This window comes from Fundulus heteroclitus, chromosome 21, assembly GCF_011125445.2.
Source record: "Fundulus heteroclitus isolate FHET01 chromosome 21, MU-UCD_Fhet_4.1, whole genome shotgun sequence".
Lineage (NCBI taxonomy): Eukaryota > Metazoa > Chordata > Actinopteri > Cyprinodontiformes > Fundulidae > Fundulus > Fundulus heteroclitus.
Genome location: NC_046381.1, coordinates 24507367 through 24529432, shown reverse-complemented (window position 1 = coordinate 24529432; position 22066 = coordinate 24507367). Strand labels below are relative to the sequence as shown.

The 22066-nt window shown below is 41.5% G+C and overlaps 1 long non-coding RNA gene across 1 annotated transcript; it reads left to right on the top strand.

Annotated features, from left to right (window-relative positions):
• The first annotated feature begins 7220 nt into the window (after nt 1-7220).
• On the top strand, nt 7221-8964 carry LOC118556910. The gene is made up of 3 exons (XR_004927481.1): nt 7221-7259; nt 8013-8211; nt 8323-8964. It is a non-coding gene; the product is annotated as an uncharacterized LOC118556910 (long non-coding RNA).
• The last annotated feature ends 13102 nt before the right edge of the window (nt 8965-22066 follow it).

Sequence of the window (22066 nt, the reverse complement as noted above, 5' to 3'; positions counted from 1 at the left end):
AATTCGGTTTAGCACCCAAACATACCTTTCAGACAGCTTCCTCTTGCGACCACAGTTAATCCTGTTGGATGTGGTTCGTCCTTCTTGGCGGTATGCTGACATTACCCTGGATACCGTGGCTCTTGATACATCACAAACACTTGCTGTCTTGGTCACAGATGCGCCAGCAAGACGTGCACCAACAATTTGTCCTCTTTTGAACTCTGGTATGTCACCCATAATGTTGTGTGCATTGCAATATTTTGAGCAAAACTGTGCTCTTACCCTGCTAATTGGACCTTCACACTCTGCTCTTATTGGTTCAATGTGCAATTAATGAAGATTGGCCACCAGGCTGGTCCAATTTAGCCATGAAACCTCCCACACTAAAATGAGAGATGTTTCAGTTTCATTGTCCTACCCCTGTAATAGACAACTGCAGCTCATTCAGCCCTAGCTAAAAACAAACCCTTGGACCACATCAGTCTGGTCATGAGGTCTTTCCATTGGCTCCTGTTGAGAATTAAAAATATATCTTAGTTGGGATTACTGAGGAAAGCAGAGGGGGGTCTGTCCTTTCCTGCTCCAGCGTAAGATAAACATGGAGTTTTATTGCCCTGAGGGGGTGGTCAGCAGGAGAGGGGGTCAGTCATCCTACCTCTGAGCCATGCAGGAGGAGTTTAAAGTTAATAAAAGGAATGTCTTGGTAAAACTTACTTCAGACAGATAGACTTATCCACCGGTGAGAACAACATCTTGTAATGGTATGTAACTCTGTCTCCATATTTAATTTCTATGAATTAAATATGTATTTGAACCGTTCTACCTTTGATCAATGATTCCTTATTTTATTGTCAAATCTTAAACCGGGGTAAAAATGGGCCTTTAGTAGCGAAGCAGGATTAGGCCAATAATAAAATATCACAATTTGGTTAGCCGTGACCCGGATTTTGACATTAAGATGGAGGAACATTTTGAATTTGGGCACGAAGAAGTAATCACTTACAGCAAAACAGGGTCGACCCGAAAAAAAGTAAGGAGATTTTGATTCTCCTATTGGCTAAAGATTAGATGTAGGCTAAATCAAGTGTTGCTGTAAATGAGAAGCTTTCTTCTCAAAATATCAGAGGCTGAACGGTATAACTAGGTTTGAATGGAATTTATGTTGAAACCGAGAAATGACTGAATGGGATTTATGTGTTTGTTTACGTCAGAAAAACTTAGAATTGGATATTAACCTAAATGCCAAGAAGCCTTGAAATGGTGAGGCGAAAAATAAAATAAAACGAAATAAAAAAGATAAAAACATAGACAAAAAAAAAGGGATATGTTCTAGGATTGGCCAAACGACAACCAGACTGACAAACTGGTAATTTTAGGGCTGAGGTGTGCGCTGCCTCTTGAGAACTAGGGACACTCAAAAAGTAGCAGGGAATAGGACGGCCGAGAATACGTAATATCTTTAAGTTGAGGCTAAGAGCAGCAAGACCTTAAGAGTGAGCTGTTATAGAAGATAAGAGATTAAAAAAAAGAGGGATCCCAGGAAAGCAATAGAAGTTTGTTTTCTAGTTTTCGAAAAACGGGGTTTTTCGAGAACACGACGATTAGACGAGGAGATTTTAACATAAGGAAACGTTTCGTCGAGTGGAAGGGTATTAAAAGGAGAAGACCCTCTGCGCGCGCCAGGCTGTCTGTCTTAAATGTTATATTTGTTATGTCTTGTCTGATGTTTTGAATGTCTCGGTAATATGGGATCCATGGTTTTGAGAGAAGGAGAGATTGGTTGTACCCTGCAACTCAGCGGAGAGTGGGGGTGCGTGTGTATGTGTGTGTGTGTGTCTTCATGAGGGTGTGAATTTCTCCGCGTGCATGGGCCTCAAGATTAGAGCAATGACTGGGGTGCAGTTTAATTTTGTTAAGTAAAAGTGATAAGTAAAAATATGGGTGAAAATAAAAACTAAAGGGGAATTTGGAAATCATTGGAAAAAGGGTTGATGCATTAATAATGTTTGTTGAAGTGCAGGAGAACTTTCAATGCAGTAAAACGTTTGAGGTATTGGCTGCAAGCTGTATGTGTGAGTTGCATTGGAGAGCATGAACTGCTGCGTTTTGGTGAGTTTTGGAGAAAACTTTTTTATTTTTGAACTGTAGCCTAAAAGTTAGAAAGTGGTTAGAAGTTTGGAAAAGTTGTTGAAAATTTGGCTGAACATTGAACATCTGTTTGAGGCATTGTAAATTGGGAGAACACAAAAAAGGGAAAATGCCTTCTGTTAGAGTGTAATTTTAACTAGCATTATCTATTGCAAAATAGCATTTTAAAATGCCTAATGAATATATATACTTTCAGACATGAAATATAATTTGCGATTAAATAGTGATTAAATGGTTTTCATTGTTTGATAGCCCTAGTTATAATAGATAAATAAATAAATATAATTCATCAGACTTAAATCTAGCTGATTAATAAGGAGCAGAAAATAGCCACCCTATAAACTTTTGCTCATTTGCAGGCCTGGGAAAACCACATTAGGCAGAACTAAACAGAGTTAAACGTTGGGTTAAACTGTACCTTAATAGTGTGAGCAAACTGATATTGCGGTTGATTTGATCGATTTTGTTAACACTGCATTTAGTCATGAGTCAGTTTTGAAGTGATCCTCAAAAGAAGCAGCTAAAATTGAGGAATTTATGACTAATGTTATTGGTTTGCATTGTTTTATTATAGATACTGATATTGCAGAACAGCAGAAACTAGTAGATTCAGAAAATATTACGGGATCATCACAGGACGGTCCCCAAATTATTCATTATATGTAATCACATTTTCATGGTCCCACAGAATGCAGATGCCCTTGTTACACAGTAATTTAGAGCCCGAGGAATCTTTTTCTTTGTTCATTTGGTAATGTGCAAATTCTGGTGAATGAACTTTTCAACATCATTTGCTGGTGATTGTTTGTGGCCGGCAGTATTTGACTTAACAATTTACTAAACACAGGCGCATAACTGATTTTAGAGCTGTTTTAAAATGTACCTTTGGTGTTTTTTTATACTTTTTTTTCCCTTGATAGATGGAGTTACACAGCATTTTCTTTATACACTTTAGCAGAAGGTTCCTGTGTTTGACTGGGACTCTTGATATCTTCTGAAAAAAAATCAGTAGGCTGGATCAAACACACAGGTGTGGATCCTAAATAAATCAGTCCAATTTAGGGGAATTATTTAGAGTAATAGTGTTACAACAACAAAAACAACGTGCCCTCTTCAATATCTCAGCTGATGAACTTCAATCTTGATACGCTCGCTCAGACAATATTTGATACACCATTTGCCTGTGACTCAAAGGAAGGGTGATACACAATGCTTGAGTTTGTTAATTACTAAAAGTTGGTAAAATTACAGTTATTGGAAAACAATATAGGAAGGAGTGAGAGTAAGCAGCTGATTCCATTGAGAACTGTCTCTATTTTAATTTAAGGTGGGGGAGCTCCCTCCCCCCTGTTTTTCTTTTTCTATCTTAATTTTGTTACAGGTCTGTTCGTTCTGGAGTATGGACACGTCTGACATGGGACGCAGATCAGTGCCGATTTGGGGTTGGAAGAATAAAACTGAGCATTTACAGCCGATATGTGTGTCGTGGGGCACCCATCACATCTGGGACAGTTGCTTACGCTGGACACTGGGCCAAGGACTGTTTCACATCACTAAATCCTGGCAAGAAGTCCCAATACCACCTCACCTTCAAGAAGGTCAGTGCCCCAGAAAGGGGATAACGCTCCCATGAACAATGTTTCCTCACCCTGGAACAATGGCCAACGCCTATGAACAGCACAGATCGTAAGCTGTCAAGGAAAAATGACTGTCTGCATACACTGGAGTTGAATGTCTCATCCAGTTTCTGAGTCGTGGACCAGAACTTTGTCACTGAGGTGCATCGACAGCGAATCACTGCAACACATGGGGGACGAAATGTGGAGTTCCATACATGGAAGCTGTGAGTGCGAAGTCTAAACTCCAATCTCTTTCTGCCTGATCTGCTGTACATGTCAGTCCAGTCCATCTCAAGGACCACAGACTGATAACAGACTTTTTGTTAAGGTAAATGGATTGGTGCAGGTAATAACTTCTTAAGGCAGCCGATTGAGCAAATACCAGCAGTACAGGTTTGCGGTTTTGAAAAATATACTACTGTCTCTTCAAATTTTTTACTATATAACTGATATGTTCCTTTTAAACATGAGTTTTAATTCTATTATGTCCAGGACCGTATTGCTCATAATTGACAGCAGAAGGTGTATTTTACCATCACAATTATTAGCAGAAAATCCACTGGGGTGGGGATATTTTTCACATTTAGGGTTCTGTGATGCTGCAAGCTCACAGCTGCATGTCATAAATTTACAGACTGGAAGTTCTTATCAGCTTCTATGACGCAGGGGGCCTCTCACTAGCAGGCAAAGGGGTGATTTGGGTGAGACGTCTTGTTTCCTATTCATTGCAGAGATACACTTTTTAGGTTAAACGGATCTGTTAGGCTATTTCTTAAATAGCTCTTAAGTATTGAGATTTTTCTATTGTACAATATAACTGTTGCATGCTAAAACTTATCAGATTTCCACCAGACTTTGCAGTTACCAGGTGTTTTATTCAGGTAAAACCCAATATTTTATCAGTGTGTAAGTACCTTGGAACACTCAGCATTCTCATACTATCAACTTGCTGTGAGCATATTAGTTTACAATTATTATTTCAATGGGTACACTGATCTTATACAACTTTTGATGGACTTTTTGTAGATTTGTGGGATTATGAAATTGCATTAAGTTTTGATCCGAATCCGGGATATAGGGCAGTGTTTTTCATACTTCAATTCAGATAATTATTTGCAGTTAATTGATTCCCTGTGGTGACCAATACTATTCTTTGTTAATGTTTTGTAACAAAATTAATTTTGTTCCAAGCAGAGGGATATGACATAAACATTTATATGATAACACTATATTGTAAAGCTATTCAGATCTTAAACTTTATATCAACCCTTGGCACAAGTAATTTAAGGGAAGGATTCTTGTGCAGGACACCACGGAGGTATGTAACTGCGTTGTAAATCAGATAACGGTTGTTTAAACAAAAAGAAACCCCCACAAAAGACCTTACCCATGGCTCTCCGGAATGTTTGTTAAGTGACTCCCAAAACAGAACTGTAAATTACATTTAATTAGCGGAGTGTCAGACACCACGAATCTGCTAAAGATAGATTATATGAGGGGGTTCTTGGAAAAAGGCTTAAACAGTTTAAGCAGGACAATAAAGTGAATGTTAAATTAAACAGAAAAACTACATAAACTACAAAAAATGGATAAAACAGAGATAAACAGAGGGTAACTTATTGCATATTAGTTTACTTTAAAATCATTGGTGTGTCAGGTAGGATTCAAAGCCACGTATATCTGTTGCAGTAAACTGGATCAGGATTTGTAACAACTGGATAAAACAAAATGAGGGTTTGCTTTTCCTCTCAGATTAAAAATAGGAACTTTTTTACAGCATAGACATCTGAGTAAATGGTACAGAAGTGAGGTGTGGTGACTGCTGAAAGGTTTTGTGTGGAGTGGAGTGCTGAATGGTAATCTTTAATCTTTAATCCAGAGAACATTCTGACATTCTTACAGGAAAATGTACTTTGATTTCAAATTAAATTAACTAATTTTGGATTCCACAGACATGGCGATTCCCACCGGAGGTATAAAGTTTTTGTGCAGGCATTCTTTTGCAGGACAATCAGAGGCCCAGCGTCAGGAAAGAGGAATTGCGATAAAGTGTCTCATTAACTATTACATTTCTAAAATAGGTTTCTCATAGGCTGGAGGGGAAACAACAAGAAGGTTGGTTCAGATTAATGGGGAGAATTCTAAACACAATTGACTATAGTTCTGTGCACAGACGTAAATTGGAAATGGGGTGAAAAAGCTGTGAAGTGTTTTCTTGTGGGAGTGTTCAGTTAATTTCATTACAGGATATGATTCCGTATGACTGAAAGGAGCTTTTCGGGACTAGAAGTCAACCTCCGGAATTACAGGTAGCACACAACATTTGATATCTAAACGGTTGTCGTGTAAGTTTCAGGAGACATAAAATTAGGAGAAATGTGACGGAAGTCCACTCACCCCCGACTTCGGAGTGCACGCTAAGGTTATCGACAAGCAGATGTGGTGGGCCAGAGGTCAGGGGCCCATCAGACTCCAGGAGCCGTGTGTACCAGCCACCAGAGGGTTCCAGGGAGACATCACCGGAACAACTTATCTCGCAGAGCCACCCACGGAGGGGCAGCTGGAATTTTATTTTGTTTTCGTTTTTTATTTTTAATAAAGATTAACATACAGTTCTGTGGAGACCGCGGTTGGAACACTGACTCTTTACACCATCTTCTTTAAAGGCGAGAAGAAGACATCTTCGAGATGCAAGACATCATGACAACAATTGAATGCATTGTGTAAAAGAAAAAAAGAAAATGAGAGTTTTGTAACCACTGCATATGTCTTATAAGTTCCATATTCATAAGGTGTTCAATATTAGTATCGTTAGAATCTTGGTTTTGCATTGCATGAAAATCTGTTTTTTATTCTGTGGTTTGATCTGAGTGTAGTGCTTTCATGGGTTATCTTTATTTCTAAGAAGCATTTTGTTAATCTAGGTTAGGACTCTTAAAGTCATATTTAGATCATATAATAGTTTTTGGTAGTTGCACATTTATCTTAGCCTTGCACCTCTCGGATAAAGGTGCTTACTTTTCTTAATTCTAGTAGGTTAGAGATTCAGATAGGTTTAGTAGCTTTTTAGCTTATACTTGGGTTATTTTACATTTAAGGGGAACATTTGAACTTCATTTGATTTCATAAGTCGCCAACAGAGGGGACAGTGAGTTACAATATTACATCTTACTATTTACATTTTGTTTAAGGGTTTCAAGACATGGACTTAGTTTAGCCTAGTTATTGGTTTGATCCTTGAGGGATCAAAACAGAGGGGTTGTTGAGAATTAAAAATATATCTTAGTTGGGATTACTGAGGAAAGCAGAGGGGGGTCTGTCCTTTCCTGCTCCAGCGTAAGATAAACATGGAGTTTTATTGCCCTGAGGGGGTGGTCAGCAGGAGAGGGGGTCAGTCATCCTACCTCTGAGCCATGCAGGAGGAGTTTAAAGTTAATAAAAGGAATGTCTTGGTAAAACTTACTTCAGACAGATAGACTTATCCACCGGTGAGAACAACATCTTGTAATGGTATGTAACTCTGTCTCCATATTTAATTTCTATGAATTAAATATGTATTTGAACCGTTCTACCTTTGATCAATGATTCCTTATTTTATTGTCAAATCTTAAACCGGGGTAAAAATGGGCCTTTAGTAGCGAAGCAGGATTAGGCCAATAATAAAATATCACACTCCCTCTCTGTCAGAAGACAGACTTTTGAGTTATGCTGCTGGTCTATAAAGCTCTGAATGTTTTAGGACCAGGATCCATCAGTGGCCTTCTGATCCAATATAAATCTCTAAGACTTCTTAGGTCATCTGGATGCAATCTGGATCAGTTCCCATAGTCAGAAGCAGACTTAAAGAAGCTGCATTTAGCTTCTATGCTCCACAAGTCTGGAAAAAACTCCCAGACTCAGTTAAAACATTTTTATGTAAATCCAGATTAAAGACCCACCTGTTCTCAGGTCCATAGTTAATATTAGCCTGGCGGTCCACCATGCTAATAATACGCTGAGAAATGCAGAGTGGTCACCACTCCGCGGTGCAGGCAGCCTTTGAATGCACCCATGAATGTTTTGGTCTACAGACAGTGCTCAAGCACAACCTTGTTTCAAAATATCGCTTATTGCTCCTTTAAGAAATTGTTTGTTAATCATGTTTGGTTTTTTATATGTACTTTTTTAATGTCCTCTGTACCTTGCTTTAAGGTTTTTGTAGAAATTGTCTTGTACATTAGATGTGCTGTAGAAATAAACTTGCCTTGCCTCTTGGGTTTGCAGAGGGCTTCAAGATTCTGGGGCTACTGAAAGAGCTCCAGAAAAACCCAGCTGTTGTTCTTGACATGTCCGTGTGTGAGGAGAGAGCCCTCACTGCCAGGGACATGAGCCACAGTGGTCTATTCTGCTCAGGGCAGCAACCAGCGAGTTCTGGAGAACCAGTTGGTCTGCTTTTGGAGAGACTGGCTGATTGACATTGAAGGTCTGTTTTTGCATTTTAGTCAATTGCCATAAATTTAAAATTACTTTGTACAATATATCAGGGGTATGTTTTCCATGCCTAACAGTCGTATTCTTCCATTGTGTCTTATAGAAGAGGAGGATGGTCCACCCCTCTCTCTCGATGTTTATCTCTGGAGCCTCTGCCATCCCTCCACTTGTCTTTTCCTGCCAGCCTGAAATCCAGTTTCTGCATGACACCAAGACAATTTACCCAGAAGCCAATACTTGTTTTGTTGTCCTGTTGTATCTGTCGCTGCACTCCTCCTACAACGCTTTTAGAATATACATGATGGAGGGAATTTTGCAAGCTCCAACCTTTGGAGTTTCTTAAATGATCACGAATGTGACAGTGAAAGGTTACGCTGTAAGGTGATGACGGGTTTGCATGTTTGTCCAGCTGTTGTTAATGTTTTACTTAATTTTAAGATAAAACATGGTTTTACAAGTCTGAAATGTGCACCAGTGTTTAAAAAATACTCTTCATATGTTTTTTAATGAAAGCCTTTAGCTGGTTCTGAGGATAAAATATCAGAAGACTGTGCCAGATGATTTCAGGTTCTGCCATTAAACTTCTGAAATTGTTTTAGATTTTGACAACTTTCAGGAAATTGATAAATTGTTATCCAAGACTATCATATGTTCTCTTCAAGGTTTGTCTTTATGGCAATAAAGAAAATACAGTATTGCTGCAAATGAACTCCCATCTGTTTACATATTTTGTGTAGCCACAATTGTAGTTTCCTGTTTCAGAAACTGTTTTGCAAACTTTTCATCTGGAGTTAAGCACACATTCATAGTGGTTTGTAGATCAGCTAATGGAATTTGATCCTCTGGATTTGACATGGTGCTTCTAGCAATATGCATAAGTTTGCTTTTCTCTTTTATTTGGAGCAGAGACAGTAGATAGTGCATAGTTGCAGCGACATTACATGTTTTACATGGACAGCTTTCATTCCATCCTGCGTTGGGAAAACTGCAATGCCTAATTTTTCATTAAGTCCCATCCTAACAGATTAATGGGGCAAGTTGGTGACATTACTACAGGAGCATACAACCTTATTTCCTGTTTGAGGGTCCTTTATTTCTATTGCTTTTAACATCCATTCTTGGGATGTTTGACCATTTGCTGATTTTACAAAAATTGACATTTTAGATGCCTTTACCCCTAGATTATCTTTTATACATGTTTTATAGGCCCAATGAATCGCATAAAAGAGTAACTGGCTGTCCATTAATTGTAAGCACTATGTATTGTTGAGGCGGCTAGTCGGAGCTGTGGTCGCAAGGCTGTCGGTGCATGTCGCGGCGGCAACCCTCGAACCCGCTGGTGGACACCAGCGGTGAGGGAAGCCGTCAAGCTAAAGAAGGGGTCCTATCGGGCTTTTTTGGCCTGTGGGACTCTGGAAGCAGCTGATGTGTACCGGCAGTCGAAGCGGCAGGCGGCTCGGCTGGTCGCTGAGGCAAAAACTCGGGCGTGGGAAGAGTTCGGAGAGGCCATGGAGAAAGACTTCCGTACGGCTTCGAAGCGATTCTGGTCCGGCGTCTCAGGAGGGGGAAGCAGTGCAGTACCAACACTGTTTACAGTGGGGGTGGTGTGCTGCTGACCTTGACTCGGGACGTTGTGTTTCGGTGGGCGAAATACTTCGAAGACCTCCTTAATCCCACCAACACGTCTTCTGTTGCGGAAGCAGAGCCTGAGGACTCTGGGTCGGGTTCTCCCATCTCTGGTGCTGAGGTTGCCGAGGTTGTTAAAAAGCTCCTCGGTGGCAAGGCCCCAGGGGTGGATGAGATTCGCCCGGAGTACCTTAAGGCTCTGGATGTTGTGGGGCTGTGTTGGTTAACGCGGCTCTGCAACATTGCGTGGACATCGGGGGCAGTTCCCCTGGATTGGCAGACTGGGGTGGTGGTCCCCCTATTTAAAAAGGGGGACCGGAGAGTGTGTTCCAACTACAGGGGAATCACACTCTTAAGCCTCCCTGGTAAAGTCTATTCAAGGGTTCTGGAAAGGAGGGTCCATCGGATAGTCGAATCTCGGATTCAGGAAGAGCAGTGTGGTGTTCGTCCTGGCTGTGGAACACTGGACCAGCTCTATACCCTCAGCAGGATTCTGGAGGGGGCATGGGAGTTTGCCCAACCAGTCTACATGTGCTTTGTGGATCTGGAGAAAGCATTCGACCGTGTCCCCCGGGGATCCTGTGTAACCGGTTTAACTAGTCTTGACGACCTCCAAAGCGCTTCACACTACAGTTCAGTCATTCACCCATTCACATCCTGATGGTGGAGAGCTATGTTAGTAGCTACAGCTGCCCTGGGGCAGACTGACAGAGGCGAGGCTGCCATGCACCAGCACCACCGGGCCCTCTGACCACCGCCAGCAGGGAATACGGGTGAAGTGGCTTGCCCAAGGACACAACGAGAGAGACAGAGCAGGGGATTGAACCGGCAACCTGCCAATTGCAAGACGAAATCCCTAACCTCTGTGCCACGTTGTCCCATAACAGTGTGTTGTGCCATAATATGCCATGATGATAGTAACACAGATTGAATCCTGAACAGTGGATGATTCATCAAAGAAAGTCCACTCCTGCTGCAAAGGATAAGGGGGGGCCAGGAGAAGCCTGTCTCTCCCCCTCTCTCACTCGTCCCTTCTTCACTCCGGGTGGTCCTGCTGAGAACCCGCCTTACAGATAAAAAACTTCCTCCCACAGACAAAGGCTCTCTTCGCCTCTCTCCTTCTCTCTGCTCTCGACTTCTCCACACACTCCTCAAGAGATGACCAGCTCCCAAGGAGGGGGGGGGGTCTCCTTTCTTCGCAGCCATGTGACGGAAGGCCCTGCAGGAGCCATACACAGGCCTGAAAGAATGCCTGGACCTTGAGGCCTGGTCAGGCCTCACCAACACACCAGCCAGCAGCTGAGGGAGATTACCAGAGCAGCCACGCTTGATCCAGGGTCTGCTAGACTCAACTGCCAGCACTCTCATCGCCTGGGGAACATGTCCAGGCAACCACAGAGCTAAGTTGCTGTCTTAACCCCACAATCAGAGGCAGGGGCAAAGATCCTGTATGTGAAACAGCTCTGTGTGTATTTATCCCTCAGCCTGTACAAGAAACGAACCCCGATGTATGCCGAGATGAAAAACCCTTGCTCAAATGGACATCGGTCCCGACCACACATGCGTGTTTTCTGCTAGGCCGCAGAAACCCCAAGCCATCCCTCCACACGCTGTGGGTTAGCTCATGATGCTACAGAGCTCAGCGCTAGCCTGCCAAGAAGAAACCAAGAACTTCCCTCCTTCAATGCTCCTTCCTGGAATGGCCAAAGTGGACAGAACTGACACGAGGCGACCAACAGATTGGGCAGTGAACTGAGGGTGAAGTAAAAGGTTTATTGGGAAATGTTTGTAAACCGTGGTGTTTAGAACAAAAGGGCTAACCGGTAGCTCGCGCTAGCCAAACATGCTATTAGCCTTGCTAACATCCGGTTTCGGACCTTTCAAAAGGAGTTCGTTTTAAAGCATAAAGCGTAACTGTTCTACTCCGCCATCCTCCGATGATGTTATGAGCCTTATTCCCGCATCAATATGGTATATTAATGCCGGTTTTCAAGACAATTTTGATAACTATAGATTTTAACCAGGTTAGCGACGATCGCTGTAGCGCCCCCTAGCGGGCAGAGGTAGAATCGCATAAACAGAGGCAAGCGATTCTGAATTAAATGATTTTACAGGACAAACTGGTCCTCAGAATATTATTTCAACAAATAATGTTTTGTTTAACTTGGGCTTTGCATTGTGAATGGATTGAACTACATGGCAGATGTTTTAACTCCATTCCATGCTTTTGAAATCAGATCTGTAGTGAACAGGGATTCACTGAATTAATCTGATTATGATCAACCACTTTTGTTTGTCTTTGCATGTAAATAGTTCCTTAGTTTAGCTTCATTTTATCTTCATTTTGCTTAGTAGTTTAGTTAAGTTTCACTAGCCTAGTAGAGAGGATTTATTAATCGAATATTGTGTTAATTCAGGTAAACAGCATTACATAGTGATGTTCATTTTATTTCTGTTGTTAAATTCTTGAACTTGAAAAGAAGTTGTCACTCCTTTTATTCTATGTGTGTGCAGGTTTTGCTGTTAAAAGATCGCTCGAATCGCTCAAATTCATCCCTTTCAACCATTGTCCTGATATCAGCTTAAGAGCTGATCAACACCAGACAATACTTAACAGACAGAGAGTTATTTATGAAACATTAACTTTAAACAGTGTATAATTGCACAACAAGTGGAAATGAATCCCATTCTGTGACTTATTTTTGGGAGGGTGCCAATGAACAATTTATTAGTGTCATGATTTGTCTTTGGATGAACCCGGACACAGCACGCACACACAGAGCTAGTTCTTAAAGTGAGTTTATTGAAGAGGGTGGAAGATTGATGACGAGAGGAACCAGAGTCTTTTATGAACGGAGATGAAGGTGCAGAAACTGGCTGATAGGAGGAGTGTGGGGTGACTGACCAGGAGGGAACTCTGGAGCGGAGGACTTGAGACCATGGAACTGCTGCGGAACCTGAGACCGTGGAACAGCTGCGGAACTTGAGACCGTGGAACAGCTGCGGAACTTGAGACTGTGGAACTGCTGCAGAACTTGAGACCGTGGAACTGCTGCAGAACTTGAGACCATGGAACAGTTGCAGAACTTGAGCAGAACGGAACCCGGGAGTCGTAAACAGGAGAAGAGAACTTGAGCAGGAACAGAAGCATGTCTAGGGTTGAGGCTGGCTGGAACAAAACTGAAGTGAAGTCTTCTGATGGAACAAAACAGGAACATGAGCTGATAGAGGGTTCTTGCAGAGACTGAGCAGGAGAAGAACACTACGGACCGGCGAGCAAGAACAGACTGAGGTGAGTATAAATAAGGGTGGATCCAGGTGGGAGCAGTTGGAGGTTGATTGCAGCCTGACAGGTGGCAACAATCATTCTGAGCAGGGAAGGGAGAGAGGCAGCAAGGCTCAGACTGCAGCCTACAAGCTCCATCCTGACAATTAGAATACATTTTATTTGTAAAGAATCCCATAAAGTCATTACTACTGACAGCTGAGATAGTAGATGGATCAACAAAGCTATGACTCTGTGTAAGTTTGGTAATTGGACTAAAAAGAAATCTAGGATTATACTTCCTGTCATTTTATTTAAACAATTCTTTATAAAAAAAGACAGCAAGTCATCTTTTGCCTGCAATAAGAGATAGTTATGTAAAGTCAGCAATACTACTGTCAAATAGTGTATTAGAACTTCTGAAGGTCCTTTTGAAGCAACTCGATCTCTAGTGCAATTTTTCTCTTTTTCAAGTTGTGGAGTTCCATTTTCTGCTCTTAATGTGTGTTTTTTCAGGTCAAAATACAATTTTTTTGTGGAAGATGCTGTTTATATAGGGAACGGATGGTACCCTGTGTCATTTTGTGAAAGAAAAAGAAAGGGTGAAACATGCCTCATGCAACAAAAGTGAAAAGAACCTGTTTTTTTCAGCCTTTTTCTTGGTGGCTGTTATAAACAGGAAAACACATCATTTAACAGTGGCTTTTTGAAAAGAGGAAGAAGTTGCTTTTTAAAATACAGTATAATAATTAAAGGCTACCATTTTGTAGATTATTCTTGTACTTCACTTTTTTCCCCATGTTCTAGTGGCTCCCGTGGAGGCTCTGACATAAAAGAACAAAGTAAATATGAAATTATTAAAATGCAAAAATACATACTGTAGAAAGTGATAGAAACATCTAACATGGACAGCACTTACACATTTAATTTGAAGCATTAAGCGTTTCGACACATTGCCAAACTGTATTGATACTGCGCCGATACTGTGTCACTCAATACTGACACCTGCTGGACCTTAAAAATCACTACAGGCAACCTAGTTGACAGACTTAACTGACACTGATTTGATGACCCAGTATGCACAATAATACAGTTTAAGTCACTGTATGTTGCATTGTATTTTATATTTTCATTTGAATTTGACATATCTTTGATTTTTTTTTTTTTTAGATACAGCCAATAAATAGTGTGAACCTGTATCATAACGTAATAACCTCTAAGTAAACCTGTTGTGAATGAGGATTATTGTGCACAGGCTTTTTTTTTTTTTTCGTTTTACAAATTTTTATTCAAAAAAATAATTTGTTCATCAGATGATTTATTTCAATAGCCTCAGCCGCACATCACTTTTCTAAGACAACGAAGGAACACTCTCAGTTCTGAACAATTTCTTTGTGTTGCTCTTCATTGTCATGCCAACGGCAGTTTTTTAATAACGTAGGAGACGCAGAAAATCTTTCAGAGGCAACTGTATGTTGTGCTGTCAGAAATGTTACTTATAGTTTAAAGGTGTTCCATAATGAAAGAAATCATTTATTCTGTATCAAAATTTGGTATATCCAGCTCTAATTTTCCATTCTATATAGCCTATGTGGTTAATATAAAGAGAGGTTGGCACAAATTAAACACCTACAAGATAATCAGTGTCAATTAATTTTTTAGAAGAATTGGTGAACAATGGCAAAAAGATGAACATATCCGTTATTTCAACATGTTATGCCATAAGCTGGTTGAATATGCTTATTATTATTATTAATTATAATTTGGTATTATAATTTAAATAATAAATCATTCAACTCAAAATTTCGCTATAACAAATATAGTTCAAATGGTGGTGATGTTAGCTATAAGCTTATAAGTATTTATACCACTAATGCATTAGTTAACTTGCTGTTACGAACTCATTTATGCTGGAATAAATGATCAGGTCGGACTGTTAACCGACCAGGTTTATCCAGCAGGCTGTGAGAACCCCAATGTAACTGCAATTAGAGTTTAAATCCTTATTCCTTATCACCATCCAATGATATTGTCTCTGTATTAATATCAGATGTTAACTCCAAAGGAGGTTAGCTCTGATTTCTGAATAACCATGTAACTGTGAATTGGACTGAACACAAAACAATGTCTATTCCGCAGTCGTGGTTTTATTGAACCAAAAGCAATTCCCTGTTACAGTAATTCTCTGATTCAGACAACTTTGGGATTCTTACTCATTACTAAACTAAAACATGCAAAATATATATGTGGAAATAAAGAACAAAACAAAATAAACAATGGATTAAAATGAGCGGTTAGCAGATCTTAACTTAACTCAAAGTTGTTTAACACCGCCCTCGAAACACCGGCATTTCACGTATCAGCATTGATAGACAGAACAGCTTCGGGAATCTCACTGGACGCTTTGATGTCTTACACAAAGCTAGTTCAGCTAAGCTACCTACAGTTCAGATATACGTCACCCTCCCAAGATGGCTGCTACGATGACGTATGAGGGGAGGTCCTAATGACGTAACCACGCTTACGCTGATAGGATAATGCCTCGCTTCGAGAGGGGGGCAGCTAACTGGGAGTTTAAAGCAAAGCCCGCGACTTGAGCTCGGACAAAAAAAAGATTAAATTGATAAGAAGACGCGAAAAGAGAGAAGGGGGGAAGCAGGGAAAAAGATGAAAAGAAATAAGGCGGTAACCCACGGCGGGGTTATTGATGAATCACAAATCAAACACAGCAAATCAATTGTAAAATGCATGCACATACAAAGAAAATGTTCAGCAAAATAATTCCAACTTCGTCGTGGAATAAAAGCATTAACCAACACCTACAAAGTTCTACGCCTGCCCAGGCACTTCTAAACACCCTGTTGGTGAAACAGAAATAAAAGGGGAAAAACCCGTTACTTTGAGGTGCCTCGGGGCTGGATTTGGAGCGCTCCGAGTGTGGCTTTCTGGACGCGCCTCGACGAGCGCAGTTGTCCACAGGCTGCAGCGAGACGGGGAAGAAGCTGCTTCGTTTCTTCCTCCGGGTTCAACAGTCGCTTTGCTGGCCAGACAAAGCGGGGTCCTCTTCGATCACTGGGAGATCCGGCGTCTCTCAGTCTTTTGATCAGAGGGAATTTAAAAGTACTTATTTAAGTCGACCTCCTGTTATAAAGCAGGGAATAACCGTTGCGTCGAAAAATCTCGGTCCAGCGAGCAATCGAACACGTGGCGGGGAATCACCCCAACGGAATCAGCTGTGCGTGTCTTCTCGGGTTGGCTAACAGCCAGGGAAGAAGAAAGATTTTCGTGGGTGATCGGCTTTTATAGCCATCACCATAGCAACCTTATCTTGATCGGCGGCCATTTTGCCGTGTTGCGTGATGGGAGTTGGTGGCCATTTTGACCACATGAGTTGGTGGCCATTTTGACCACATTGCATCATGGGTAACGTAGTTCGTTACGTCCCGAATTGATGCAGCTTTTGTCACGTATGAACTACATGAGTTGGTGGCCATTTTGACCACATTGCATCATGGGTAACGCAGTCCGTTACGTCCCGAATTGATGCAGCTTTTGTCACGTATGAACTGGCACAACATACAACACACAGCATCCCATCATTAATTGCATATGTTAAATATAGCCAATTCATGCTTTAGTTGAGTACCGTTAAACATAAGAAAACTTTTAACTTAACCTTACCTGGTTAAACTGCACTTCGTCATGATTTGCTGCCATGTCCATTCAATGCTTTTAGAAATCAACACACACACACACACACACACACACACACACACTCCCCCTTTTGAGTTGAACGAGTGAAGCGTGAGAAAACAGCTTCAATTCTCCATCACATGACTTTCATATTGCACATGCATTGCCTTTTCAACAAATCTCTCTCGCGGTTTTCAGCAGCAACAACATTGTTTCTTATGGTTTAATATTGTCCATATGTCTTCTTTAAAAATTTCTAATTCTACTCGCAGGACATGCGCACTTCCAAGCTTAGTTCCTGCCGTTGCCATGGTGAATCACGTTATTTGCGTTCCATTGATCGGACTTTTTTTCATGCTCCTGCTCACGTTCAACTCATTGGACGCTCTTGCTTAGTTACCTAACTTATATCATCTGTTCTTAAACCAGAAACGCTGAGCATGACAGAGTGATGTAGAACTACTCAGAGTAGCAGCTTTCTACTCAGTGTAGATCAGCCGTTTTTTCTGAAACGACGCTCAGAACAAAGACGCACAGCGCAACCTGCCCAACCATAAAGGCGTCTGCCCAACCCATCAATCAGTGGTGCGCTCTGATCAAGTGCTGGAATGTGACCACTTCACCGTTTCCTTATTCAATAAGTCTGGGAAGTCAGTTATTGTTTGATTTTCCTACCACAGTGACTGGCAGACTCAGAGATCATCTGATGAAGTGGGCACAGTGTGTGGCCAATTGCACTTCATGAAAGAACAGAACAACAGATTACAAAACTATGCTGGGCCTGAAAGGAAGGCATAACGACAAGCTTCCTAGAATTGTAGCGGACTTCACTACTCAAAATATTTTATTAAAAGGAGCAATAAGCAAAATTTCATTATTTTAGACAGAAGGAACTAAAAAATTGTGTTATGAAGATCTCCAGGTATCTTTTTAGATGGACTATGGTATAATGTCACACATCGTCTCGCTGTGGTGTTCTCCAGTCTCATTTACAAAGCCGGGCCTGCCGTATATGTAAGTCCATTTGAACAGCTGCCACTCAAGGCTTAGCCCCTCCATGCCCATAAATGCCAGTGCCGCATTGACTTGACGATGATCAAGACCCATTTTTACAACACACACAAAAAAAACAAAAAAAACCACAGCAGTCTTTTTCTAATAAGTTGTCAGATAAGGGGAAGACACAAAACGAGGATTAACATTGGCCTCATGTTTCCAGGGAAGAGAGCAGAAGAAGCTCCAGTTTGACTCAGAGCTAGCTTTTCTCCTCCATACTGGTAACAGTATGAAGTTAAATGTTTGTTTTTGTTGGTGTTACAGTCCTGTTGCACTTCTGTTACTATGTTTAATTTAATGTAATGTTACAATTATGGCATGTGGGTTGATTGTATGAGCTTGACCAGCAATGGGCCAGGCATTACCATTATGTGAAGTGAGTATCCGGTAATCCAGCTAACAGTTAGTATTGTTTAATGCAACCCAGTGGGCTTGTGAGCTGCCCATAAAATGTGTAAACTGACTGGTGTTGTGTTACTGTGGTGTTTTATTGTCTTTTGTCTTATAGTATGAACAAAGGCAAAATTCCCCATTGGTGATTAGGAGTTTGGTATTTGTATTAAATTGCTCTATTTTTAGTAGATACTGACATAACTCTTGTTATGCTATAATAATGCAGCACCAGGGCCCCCCAGGGCACCATTCTATCGCCGTTTCTTTTCACCCTTTACACCTCGGACTTTACTAACAACACGGACAGCTGCCACCTTCAGAAGTTCTCTGATGACTCGGCCATTCTGGGCTGTGTGTCTGAGGGGAACGAGCTGGAGTACCGGTCAGTCATCATGGACTGACTGGTGTGAGAAAAACCATCTGTGCTTAAACACCAGTAAGACCAAGGAGATGGTGATTGACTTCAGGAAAAGACCCCCACCTCACTCACCTGTGAACATCCAGGGGCAGGACATAGAAACTGTGGAGAGTTTCAAATACCTGGGTCTTCACGTCACTAATAAACTGGACTGGACTCACAACACCGACGCCCTGTATAAGAAGGGCCAGAGCCGGCTCCACCTCCTGAGGAGGCTGAGGTCCTTTGGAGTGAGCAGGCCCCACGCTTAAGACCTTTTATGACTCTGTTGTGGCCTGAGCCCTCCTCTACGCTGTCGTCTGCTGGGCCCCCGGCAGCACAGAGCGGGACAGAAAGAGGCTGAATAAGCTGGTGAGGAAGGCCACCTCTGTCCTGGGCTGCGCTCTGGACTCTGTGGAGGAAGTGGCTGACAGGAGGTTGTTGTCCAAGTTCACATCCATCATGGACAACACCATCCACCCCCTGCATCAGACTGTAGAGGAGCTAAGCAGCTCCTTTAGTGCCAGACTTAGACATCCTGTCTGTAAAAAGGAGCGCCACCGCAGGTCAGTCATTCCTGCTGTTATCAGATTATACAATCCTGCACTATAACTGTAACCATAACTGTAATAATTAATGTGCAATAACTAATGTTCAATAATCTATTTAATACACTGTACTACAACCCGTGCAATAATCCTGATGTAGTGACTTCTGCTGCTATCAACACCTGAACATATGTCAGTGCACATGTATGTATATATGTACAAATGTATACACGAATGTATATGCACATATATACGTGTAGGTACGTATGTATGTAGGCGTATAGGTATATGTATATATATAAGTATATATATATATATATATATATATATAGACCACTATGAATGTAAATAAGACATCATATGCCCATTCCTATTTCTTTTTGTATTTTTTTGGTATTCTTTTTGATCCATTGTATATATGAAGATTCACTGCATATAACTGAATGCACCTTCCCTACTCTGCACCTTCTTGTATGAGCCGATGTGACGAGTGAATTTCTCCATTGTGAGATCAATAAAGACTATCTTATCTTATCTTATCTTAAAGCCATGATCAATAATTGATCTCGGATTGAATTCTGAACAGTAGTATGGAGAAGGTAACAGGAATTCTGTCCTGCTGCCGACATGGGGGGACATGGCCGGAAGGACGGCCTCTCTCTCTCTCCTTCTCAGGGCCTCTCTCAGCAGGAGGTCAGCTGTGACCACTCCCTGCAGATAAAAGTCACAGCACACCTCTGCTTCAGTCTCTCTCTTCTCTTCTCCACACACTCCTCCAATAACAGATGACCAGCACTCAAGGAGAGGGGGGGTCTCCTTCCTCAGTAGCCATGTGACTGAAGGCCCTGCAGGAGCCATGCATGGGGCCTGGAAGAGGCCACGAGCTAAGTGAGAAATGAGCCTTTTTGAAACTCAGTTCCTCCCTGGCATCGAGAGAAACTGCCAGCCGATTCAAAGATAGGTCTCTCACTTCTGCTTAAAAACAGATGCCGAAGTGAAGGAATCTGTCTATGCCAGCTTTGTTTAGCTTTCTCAGCGGACCCTAGACGGAGCTGGTTCCAGGCAACGGAGAGCTGAAAAGCCGGCACAGGAGCCACTTCCCCATGCTGAGGAGAAATCTACTTAAATCGTGACAGCAACCGGGGTCAGAGGCTGTCTGCGGGACATCAGGCCTCCAACCTCGACCACATGGTGCTGCAGAGCTAAGCGCTAGCCCGCCAACAACTTCCCTCCTTCAACGCTCCTTCCGTGAATGGCCAAACTGGACAGAACTGACACGAGACAAGAGACAGGTTTGGACAGGGAGCTGAGGGTGAAGTAAAAAGGTTTATTGGGAAATGTCTGTAGCTCGTTGGCCACATAATGCTTTAGAAAAAAAGGCTAACAGGTAGCTCACACTAACCTTAATGCTATTAGCCCAGCTAACATCTGGTCCTGGACATTTCAAAAGGAGTTTGTTTTAAAGCACAAAGCTTAATCGTTCAGCTCCGCCATCCTTCGATGGTGCTATGAGCCATATCCCCGCATTAATATTGAATATTAATGTTGGTGTAAAGGAAATTTTTATAACTCTATGTTGTAACCTCTTAGCCACCGATTTTCTACAGCAACCTCAGATGCCCGTAGGGAGAATCGCATTAACAAACTTGATAATAAGGGTTTAAATGATTTTTCTGGGCAAATCAGTAACCAGGATGTTATTTTCTCAAAACAATGTTCTGGTTAACTTGTGCTTTGCATTCTGAATGAGTTGAAACACATGTCAAATTTCGTTCTGAATTAGTTAAGATAATTTAACCACGATTCACATTCTTTAAGGTGAACTTTGGTTCTTTAACTTGAACAAATATTATTTCATCAAAGATCCATCATCCATGTTTTGTTTAACTTGGGCTTTGCATTGTGAGGATTGTAGAGAGGATTTGTTAATCGAAATATGGTGTTAATTCAGATAAACAGCATTACATAGTGATGTTCTCTGGATGTTCATTCTATTTCTGTTATTAAATTCTTGGACTTTAAAAAGAAGTTTGTCACTCCATTATTCTATGTGTGTGCAGGTTTTGCTGTTAAAAGATCGCTAGTGCTCAAATTCATCCCTTTAACCATTGTCTTTATATCAGCTTAAGAGCTGATCATCACCAGAAAATACTTAACAGAGTTATTTAATAAACATTAAATAGCTTTAAACAGTGTATAATTGCACAATACTCTACAGTTAACCTAAACAAGACTGCATTGATTCAGTGTCAAAAACGAAAACTTTCCCAAATGAAACACTTTTTCCTGGCCAGACTTAATATCTGATGGAAAACCGAGGACACAACACCATTTTATAGATTTTGATGCAGCTTTTCTTATTCAGACTGACAAAATATGCTGTACATGTTGCATTTTGACACCCCTGGGTCTTTCTGCATGGAGTTTGCATGTTCTCCCTGTGCATGCGTGGGTTCTCTCCGGGTACTCCGGCTTCCTCCCACAGACCAAAAACATGACTGTTAGGTTAATTGGCTTCTCCAAATTGTCCTTAGGTGTGAGTGTGTGCGTGAATGGTTGTTTGTCCTGTTTGTCTCTGTATTGCCCTGCGACAGACTGGCGACCTGTCCAGGGTGTACCCCGCCTCTCGCCCAGTGAATGCTGGAGATAGGCACCAGCACCCCCCGCGACCCCATGAGGGATAAAGCGGTTCGGAAAACGAATGAATGAATGAATGTTGCATTTTGCACCACATATTCCTTGCAGTAAGGTCAGGGACCTAGCACAGTCTTCCTTGTAAACATTTGTCAGCTGCCATGTCAATAATTGTCGAATACCGATACCACAATAATTTAAAGGTATATAAAACTTTTACAAATTTAATTGTAAG